This window comes from Dipodomys ordii, unplaced genomic scaffold (genome assembly GCF_000151885.1).
Source record: "Dipodomys ordii isolate 6190 unplaced genomic scaffold, Dord_2.0 Scaffold153, whole genome shotgun sequence".
Lineage (NCBI taxonomy): Eukaryota > Metazoa > Chordata > Mammalia > Rodentia > Heteromyidae > Dipodomys > Dipodomys ordii.
The window spans coordinates 906,150-915,700 of NW_012267369.1; the positions used below are offsets into that span (position 1 = coordinate 906,150).

The 9,551-nt window shown below is 51.7% G+C and overlaps 1 protein-coding gene across 1 annotated transcript in view; it reads right to left on the reverse strand.

The window, feature by feature from the left end:
- Positions 1 to 105, reverse strand: part of Mgll (monoglyceride lipase) — an 87,077-nt gene extending 86,972 nt beyond the window's left edge. The window contains exon 1 of the mRNA XM_013032327.1: positions 73 to 105. The gene's annotated coding sequence lies outside the window, so the exon portion shown is untranslated. The remainder of the gene's footprint in view (positions 1 to 72) is intronic.
- Between the last annotated feature and the right edge of the window lie 9,446 nt (positions 106 to 9,551).

Sequence of the window (9,551 nt, forward strand, 5' to 3'; positions counted from 1 at the left end):
CGCCCCGCCTACGCGCCTCCACTGGACGCCCTTGCACGCTGGCCGGGCCCGCACACGCACGCACACACTCACCGGGTGCGGACGCTCCCCTCGGCTGCCCCAGCCTGGAACTGGAAGTCGGGCGGGGGGAGGCGGCCCGGGCGCCGGGGCGGGGCGGCTGCCAGACGGGACGCCTTCCTTCCCCTGCCGGGACACCTGGAAGGCGGGGGCGCGCACCGCCGCCGCCCAAGGGCAGGACTGGAAGGGGCCGGCTGGGAGGCGCGGGCCGAGGGTCCTCGGGTGTCTGGGGCTGCAGTGGCCGGGGCGCACGCCTGTACCGGGCCCAGGCGGGGAGGAGGCGCAGCCCACCCGTAGCCCGACCCCGTCAGAGCTACTTGGGGAACTCGCCTCCAGCACCCAAAGCCAAATCAGGAGCCCTTTGACCGCGCGGGCTCTCTGCCCTGGCCCGCACAGGACCATCCCACAGTAGATGCACACTTTATTTAACCACCTATCCGTGGAAGGATATTGAGGGTTTTTTCCCCTACTGTGCCCTCATCATCTGGGACAAATGTCCTCGAGTGATGTTTCTGCACGCTTAGGGTGTGCGTGTGCGTGTTCAGAGGCCACAAAACAGTGTTTGCTAGTGCCCCTTGCACACACGTGCAGCGAGCACTCCAGCTTCCTGACGGCCTTGCCAGCATTTAATGTCCCATTACCCTGTGTGTTTCTGATGGTGGTTATACCCGTATTTGCCAAACAGCTTAGGAGTGTCTTTTTTTGGTTGGTCCAGGGCCTGAGCTCTGGGCCTGGGCGCTGTCCCTCAGCTCTTCAGCCCAAGGCTAGCGCTCTACCACTTGAGCCACAGCGCCACTTCGGTTTTCTGGTGGTTCATTGGAGATCAGTCTCACAGAGTTTCTTGCCCGGGGTTGGCTTTGAACCTCCATCCTCAGATCTCAGCCTCCTGGATAGCTAGGATGACAGGCGTGAGCCACTGGTACCTGGCAAATATTATTTTTCTACTTTTCAGTTTTTCACATGTTAATTTCTAGTATATGAGGATAAAATTTGTGGGTTTTTGGAAATAGGGATCTTGTATCCAGCTTTTGGCATGTTTTTTTTTTTTTGGTCCGGTTGTGGGGCCTGAACTCTGGGCCTGGGCGCTGTCCCTCAGCTCTTCAGCTCAAGGCTAGCGCTCTACCACTTGAGCCACAGCGCCACTTCCGGCTTCTTTCTTTTTGCTTATGTGGTGCTGAGGAATTGAACCCAGGGCCTCTGGCATGCAAGGAAAGCGCTCTACCACTGAGCCACCTTCCCAGCCCCAATTGGCTGTTTTGTTTGCAGCTTGCTTGAGTCGATCTATACAGAGCCTCATTACGTTTGTGAAGTGAGTTTCCTTCCCGTTCGGTCTCTGCGTGGCACGTCTGGGTTAGGGCTTCCTTAGTCCCGCATGGGAGATGCATCAGGCAAACAAAATCTAGGGAAGCACCACCGTGTCGTCCATGGCCTCTGGCCCCTTCATTGGTCAGGTATTTCTTTCAGTTTTCTTCTGTTTCTTCTTTGTCCAGTGTTCACCGTGTTCTGATGTATTTAGCAAGATGATTGGAGAAAGCACACCACCTTTTCAGACGCAGAAGACTTTATTTATTTTTTTGGGGTGGGGGGGTCCAGTCATGGGGCCTGAACTCTGGGCCTGGGCGCTGTCCCTCAGCTCTTTAGCTCGACCACTTGAGCCATAGCGCCACTTCCGGCTTTTTTTCTTTTTTGCTTATGTGGTGCTGAGGAATCAAACCCAGGGCCTCGTGCATGCAAGGCAAGCACTCTTCCACTTAGCCACCTTCTCAGCCCCACAGAAGACTTTTATTAGAGAGTGTGCCTGGCTCTTTATTTTGGCAGGGAGCTCCCTGGGCCACCAAACCCTCCCTCGTGGGTGACACATGATGTAAAGATCTATGAGAGGCTGGCTGGCAACCCAAGGAAAAGTGGCATTTTCTGCCCACATAAGTGTTCTTACATGAGCTTCAGCGTCCCTCTGAGGCCAGAGGAGAGGAGAAAGTGCTGGGAACTTCTGTGAGGAGAAAGGGTGAGATGGATCTAAGAGGCCTAAGAGAGCCAGGAGTTTGTCTTACGCACAGTAGCGCCATGCATTCATCTTCTTGCAATGACAGGAGTCTGGGTGGTCAGTTATGCCCCTCCAGGTAGGGAGGAGCGGCGGCTGGGAACAGGGATTGCGTTCAGGGACACAACCAAGACCATGACTGACCCTGGGGGAAAAGAAAGCTGAGCAAAGTCACTAAAGTGGAGCAGCAGCTGCCCTGAGGAGCAGTGTGCCTGCAGGGAGTCCATGGCCTGACACGCAGGCGGAGACAACCCCCTCGGGGTTGGCGGAGATTGGCGAGGCCTTGTCTGTGGTGTGGTGGCGGCTTAGCTCACACTAAGTCGGGTAGCAGCCTGGTGGCTCACATATCAACTCTGACCCAAGAGAAACTGCCTTTCCATCTAAACCTTGTTACCATACATTTTAGAAGCTGGTGATTTCACATGGCAAATCTAGATTCTCAGTTCCTCTGGCAGAAGCCTTCATGTGGGCTTGGGATGTGAGGGGCTGTTGGGTAGCTGGGCTTGTGGATCTGAAACCCCAGAGAGCTCGGGCTGGAGGCAGTCTAGGACTCAGTCCAGACATAGCCACTTGGCTGGAGAGATGGCCAGCCGCTTGGGAGATCAGGCAGTGGTGTGGCTGGCAGCTGCCGTGTACCTGGGCTGCAGAAGATTCGGCCTGCACGATGGTTTACAACATCCGAACAGGCAGCCAACAGTGAACCCCCGGCACCTAATCGTGTTGGGCTGGGTTTCCTCTGAAAGTCCAGGCTTGGGCTGCGCCTGGCCACGGCCTGCCCGCCGTTGGGCAGAGACTGCCCCCTTCAGGTAGTGCTGGTCTCTGCCTACCCATCACCTCCGGAAGAGCCAGCCTGCGGTTTTGGCTCATGTCACTGGTTGGTGGTGCCTTCCTGAACTGTAGAACGTAAAGGAAGGGAGGCGCCGCAGGTCATGGGGGAGGTTGCTGGGAGAGGCAGTGGAGGTCCAGGCGGAGGTGAAGGTCTGAAAGCGGTCTGCCAGTTATGATCACCAATGTCTTCAGCAGGGGTTAGACTGCCCAGGGGAGGTCGACTGGAAGGACAGGAACCCTGGGAAAACACTGTGAGGAGGAGGAGAAGAGGAAGAGGGAGAGGAGGAGGAGGAGGAAGAGGAGGAGGGGATGAAGAAGGTACAGTCTCAGAGACTGCAGCCCCAAGTACGCTTCTAGAGAGAGGCTGTGGTCTGCAGATGTCAGACACAAGGCCTGGGGCTGTGCCTCGGCTCAGTGACTGACCTTGGGGAGGTCAGCTCATGGGTAAACGGGGCAGACTAAGAAAGTGAGGGGGCATCGACGGAGATGGCAAGTGGAGACGACCATGAGCACAGGGCAGCGCAAGGTCAACAGGCCTCAGAGTTGGTGCCCTGGGCTCAGATCCTAGCTCAACCAGCCTAGAACCCCAGGATCACAGACAGGTGCCCGACTGACTTCTTATGTCTCTATAAAATGATGATCCATTTAATCCAAGGCCCCAGGGAATGGCCTCCCTGTGGCCCGCCCTCTGTACTGGTTGGAGGCTCTTGCCTCAGAAGGTGGAGTGATTGACCTCCCTGGCCATGACACAGTGGCTAGAAGGACACCAGGCCAGACTGAGCCAGGTGTCAAGAGGCCGCCTCACCTCTCCTCCTGCTGCCACGTGAGCCCCCGACAACAGCCATAGCACACGCGGTCACAGACCATGTGGGGAGCCGAGGCCCAGAGGCAGACAGTGCCAGCGCCTCTGGAGACCTGAATACGTCCAATGATGCAGGAGGAAGTTCCACTAAGACTAAAAGACCACAAGCAGAGCCCAGCCCGAGCCGCTGCTCCACAAAACCGTGAGCTAAAGAAGCTGCGGCGTGGTAGGCCTGCAAGTTGGACTGGCTTGTTATGCAGCAATAGCTGGCCGATGCGGCCAGTCTGCTGTCCTGTGTGTCCTCCACACTCCAACCCCTTCACGTACGGCTACAAAATGGGCTCTTGCTGTTCACTGGGGGCGGCCTCACAGGATCAGCCTCCTGATCTCACCCTGCTAACCAGCTGAGATTACAGGCCTGAGCCCCACCACACCAGGCCCTTCTGTGGACTCTTCCTGTGCCTGAGGAGACCCACCTTCATGAGTGGTAGGGCCACCTCCTGACCTCATGGGTCACCCCTTTCCTGCCTGTATAGTGAGGTGTGGAGCAGGCTAGGGAGGCGGGCATCAAGTAACATCACGCTCCACTGTGAGAAAGTCCCCCTCTGGCAGCTTCCGTCCTTCTTGCTAGTCAGTCAGTCCTGGGGGGAGGGGTCTGACGAATCTGGGTGCTGTCCGTCCTCCTTTTCACAAAGGCATTCATGTGTAGCTGGGCATTAACAACTCAGCTTCGCTTGCATCGACTGTATTTGTAGGGTTATCTTTATGTGTTTTTACAAAAGCTTTAAAAAATTAAGTGTAACAGATTTAAAACATGGCTTCATTTAAGGGAAGATATTATATAAAGAAGAGTGCCCCCGGGGCCTTGATAAAGCGGGCCATCATGGAAGTGTTGGTTTCCAGGTCGGTCGGGACGCAGGGTAGAGCTCAGGAGGGAGGGCTGAATTAGGGCTCTTTCCTGCTCAGGCTCCTTCACCCCAGCAGATTTCAATTTTGCAGTCAGCTTCTTGTGTGGAGATCAAGGTGGGCCGCATGGTCTACAACGGTCCTTCCAGCCCTCAGAGACAGTCAGCCAGTGAAGGGCTATTTTTACCATGTGTTTATGCACAGAGGGCAGGCCTCTTGGGAATGGCCATTAAGTACAATCAAATCTACCAGGAGGAGAGTATGCGTCCCCACCCACATGTCACTTCCTTTAACTGCATTTGGCAAGTGCTGAATGCCAGTAACTGGGCCCAAGCACTGTAATGAGATCTGGACTCCGTGGAGGAGGAAGAATTCTCCCACAGGCTAATCAGGTTAGTGAGGCAGAGGAAAGTGGTTCTCATAAAAATTACTCCACTGGAGTCACTATAGGCATAAGAAGCACAGACTGCCAGCGAGCAGAGGTGCCAGGCCGTGTGCGGGAGCAAAAGGTGCCAAGACACACGTATGCACCGTTGTTTGGGCTTCTTCTGAAGCCGTGCCACTGACCTAACACGGGAGGCCCACAGGGGAGGCCCAGTGAAGGGCTGGGCAACGGTGCACATGGACAGACAATTAAGTTGAGATTGGGGAGGGGGAAATGAGCTACACAGTTTTCCTTTATAATCCTAAATATGTGCATGTGTGTGTGCATGTGTGCGTGCGCGTGTGTGCGTGCACGTGTGTGTGCGCGCACGTGTGTGTGCGCATGCGCGTAAGATGCTGGCGACCAAACCTAGGACTTCCTTAAAGCTGAACAAGCACTCTACCACTGAGCCATACCTCCAACTCTGATTTTTCTTGTCTGGTTTGGAACACAAAGCGCATGTGGTGCAAAGGACACAGACCCTCGGGACTTAGAAGCGTTGACTTTGACCAAGTTATTGAGCCTCTCTGCCTGTCCCTCATCCACACAATAGGGGTAATAAGGATATTTCCTTCACAGAAATTTTGTGGCCATTAAGGGAATGTGCATATATTAAAAGTGCTGGCCCATGGTCAGGAGGGAACAACACCGTGCTTCCTCCACGCTGCCTGCGCCCCTGTCCTGTGAAGCCCCATTCGCTCACCCACTGTCACACGCACGGTCCTCAAACAACCAAAGCGCCCGGCAGGTCTGGGAGGAGGCTGCCATTTTGTAGATGAAGCCACTTGCTTGAGGGGGAGGAACCCCCTCCCCCCCCCCCACGCCTTGGACACTGCTCTAACATTCTGCACTGCCAGTACATTCCTAGGGTTTCAGGTGAGGAAAGAATCTGATAACAGGAATTGGGGCACCTGGGTTTCCACATCCTTCTGCAGGCCTGAGTCGGACTTTCTACATTTCCTTCAAAGCCCTAAGATCTATAGGCAGGCTTATCTGATTTGTTTGCCTGACGTTTTCTTATACAATAGCTTCTCACAATTGTGTGCTAGGGCCAGGCATAGTGGTTCATGCCTCCAATCCTAGCTACTTGGTGAGGCACAATAAGAAGAGTGATTGGAATAGGAGGCTAGCCCCAGGAAAAAGTAAAAGACCCTATCTGAAAGATAACAAAAGCAAAAAGGACTAGACACACGGCTCAAATGGTAGCGTACTCGTGCAGTAAGCACATGTCCCAAGTTCAACCCTTCTATAGACAAAATCATAAGAGCAAGAAGAAAACAGAGTGATTGCACACTCAGTGCTGAAGCCAGATTCTGTGTTCAAGAATTCAACCACCTTTGGATTGACAATGGTGGAGGAAAAATTTGGGATCTATATGAAACATGTACAGATGTTTTCATACTGTCTTGTATTTGGTAAGAAGTATAGAGATTATTTCAGTTACACAAGATGATACGCAGAGGTTATGTAAGAATACTATGCTATTTTATGTAAGGAACTTGAACCTTCCCTGACTCAGGTATCTGTGAGAAGAGGAAGGTCGTGGAATCAGTCCTCTGGTGTGAACCACCAGTGCTCAGCTTTGTTCTTACTTTCTTTTAATTCCAGAGAAGAGCCGAGCGTGTCACTAAGTAGTAGAACATATGCTTATTATGTTGGGTTCAGGAGGAAAAAACAGAAGAAACTTTTTAATATGTAGTCATGTAATAAAGCCTTATTAGAAATTAAAGCATACCTTCTAGAACAGTGTGGTACTAGCACATAAATAGACCAATGGCCCAGTTTTCAAAAAGAATACAAAGTTCAACAACAGACCCAAGTACATACAGAAGCGTACTATTTGGTAAAGATGGTCACTAAGGTCTAGGGGGGCCCAGTGGCCTTTCAAACAAGGTTATCTGGGAAGCAGTCACATTAAAGTCATGCTCATACCCTACAGGAGAACAAACTCCAAATGGATCAGAGATCTACATTCTTAGAGAACTACTGATGTCAGGAACTCCTCCTGTCTGTGTAGCCTCTCAGAAGCTGATATTTAAACTATTTTTTGGCCAAGTGACTTAATGCAGAAAGTCCCCCAAGCAATATATATTCTTTATGGTTTTTAGACCACCTGTGACCCGTCGGCCTGTGTGTCATGAAATGAAAAATGACTTACAGAGCCAGCACCGGTGGCTTATGCCTATAATTCCAGCTACGCAGAAAGCTGAGATGTTAGGATGATGGTTCAAAGCCAGCCCCATGCAGGAAAGTCCGCAAGACTCTAATCTCCAATTAACCACCAGAAAACTGGAAGTGGAGCTGTGGCTCCAAGTGGTAAATAAAGTGCTAGCCTTGAGCAAAAGAATTTAGGGGCAGCGCCCAGGCCCTGAATTCAAGCCTCAAGACTGACAAAAAAGAAAAGAAAAGAAAAGGATTTGCAGGGTGTATTAAAGTCATCTCTGGCAGAGACTGCTAGCCCTGTTCTTCATGGTGCTTCCAGGTACCCTCGGAGCTCCCATCCTGTCAATGGAGTATGGCAGGAAATGAATGTGCCAACAACCAGGCTTGACCCATGACACCTCTCCTCCCTTTCCCTCTCTCCCCTCCTCCCTGCATCTCCCTCCCTTTGTCTCCCTATCATGGGGGAAAAGCATTCCTAGAAGGCACTGTGGTCCACACAACCTAATGAATGTGGGTCCTGAATGGCTGTATAGAGCAAAGAAATACCCCACCCCAACAACTTGACTTGGGCTGTGCAGTGAAATGAGAAATCACTTCTGATGAGTTAGGTCACTGAGATGTGACAGCAGCTAACATCCTTCTAATTAATATGGCTCTTGAACTGTTGCTACCACAATTAGTAACCCAGCATGTTAGAGTCCTTTAGCTCTTCCCTGCCTCAGTCTTCTTATGTCAACACAAGTATATGCACAGTTTAAGCAGAGTAGCCAGCTGACTACAAGCAGTGTAGGGACACAGAGAGTGTGAGCATGTGACACTGTCAAAGAGACAGTCTTGGAACCCCCAAAGTCCAAGTTCCAGAAAATTGCAAATAATGTGTGGGTGTACTTCTAACTTTAAACTCATTTGTTTAGAGGTTATAAGGAGCATGGGTATAGTAATAAAACAATCCTGTACGGACACGGCGAACTCAGTCGGATGGATGAGGGGCAGCCCTGACAGGATCCCGAAGGGATCCAGCAGAGGTAGCACAGAGAAAAGAAACACTTCCTTTCTGTATCTGGAACAAAATTTTCAAGAAGCCAGCAGTGGCATGCCTACAGTGGAAGAACCCAGAGAGGGGTGTCTTAATCACCTTTATGGAAGTGCTGAGCACAGCTGACTCCCTGAGCTCAGCTGAGAGTTTCCTGGAGGAAACGTGGGGCACTTGGGAATGAATGGGAAGGCATGGGAAGAGGAGGTGATGGGAAAGAGGGGGGGGAGGAAGCAAGGAGGGCCTGGACTCAGTGGGGCCCGTCTACAGACAGGAGTGGAGGTGCTGTCCCCCCCCCCCCGGTCAGGGACAAGTACTTCCTGCAGATGCCCAGAGAAGAGCTGGTGATGCATGCACATTCCCTCTGTTTAGGCATAATTACGATGCACAGGAAATAAATACAGTCCAGCCTGTGGCCTCTGTTTCCACAGATTCAATTAAACAAAAGTTTGGAGATATTTTAAAAAATATTAAACAGGTACCAATACTTTTTCTGATCGCCACTTCCCAAACAATACAATATAAAACTATCGGCACCGTATTTGGCATTACAAATCATCCAGAGACAGCTTAAGGTGCCCAGGTTCTGCGTAGTGCACAGGCTCCATGCACATCCTCTGCCGTGTTACATGCCTTGGATTGGGCATCCGTGGGGGGAGTTCTAGGGCTCACCCCTTAAGGGATACCAAGGGAGCTGTACATTCAAAGGACGTGCCATGTAGGAGAAAACCTTTACGTGTTCCTGGCACCCAGTGCTTACTAGGACCAGCACAGAGTGACTGTAAGTCTGGGGCATGGTGGATTCATTAAAACCTCTAGATTAAAAAACAGAAAGCTGGAAATGAAAGAGAAGGGAGCTAGCAAGCTACATCTGAAACACTAAAACGGGGGAACTGCTCTTAGACCCTACTCCCTGTACCATGAAAGGGTAGAACTCAGCGAATGGTCTAGGAAACAGGGACCTTCCCAGCCCGCACAGCTCCTCCCAGGCTCCTCCCAGGCTCCCCGAGCGTCAGGTTCAGAGATGGAAGCCTGCACTCTGGGCAGCAGCTACAGGTCCTATCACCTGCCCTGTTTACTGATACTTCACTCTTTCTAAGACTCCACAAAGCATCACATGTGCAATACTCAAACTGGTTATTTCTATGTATTTAACTGTGTACCATAGCTTGCCTTGTTGTTTACTGAGTAGAAGAGCACTGACCAATAGGGCATCGGCACCACAGATGGCTGTTGACGCCTTGAAATCTAGAGTATCAAATACACACTGGGTTTTGAAGCCAGATTAAAAGAGTAA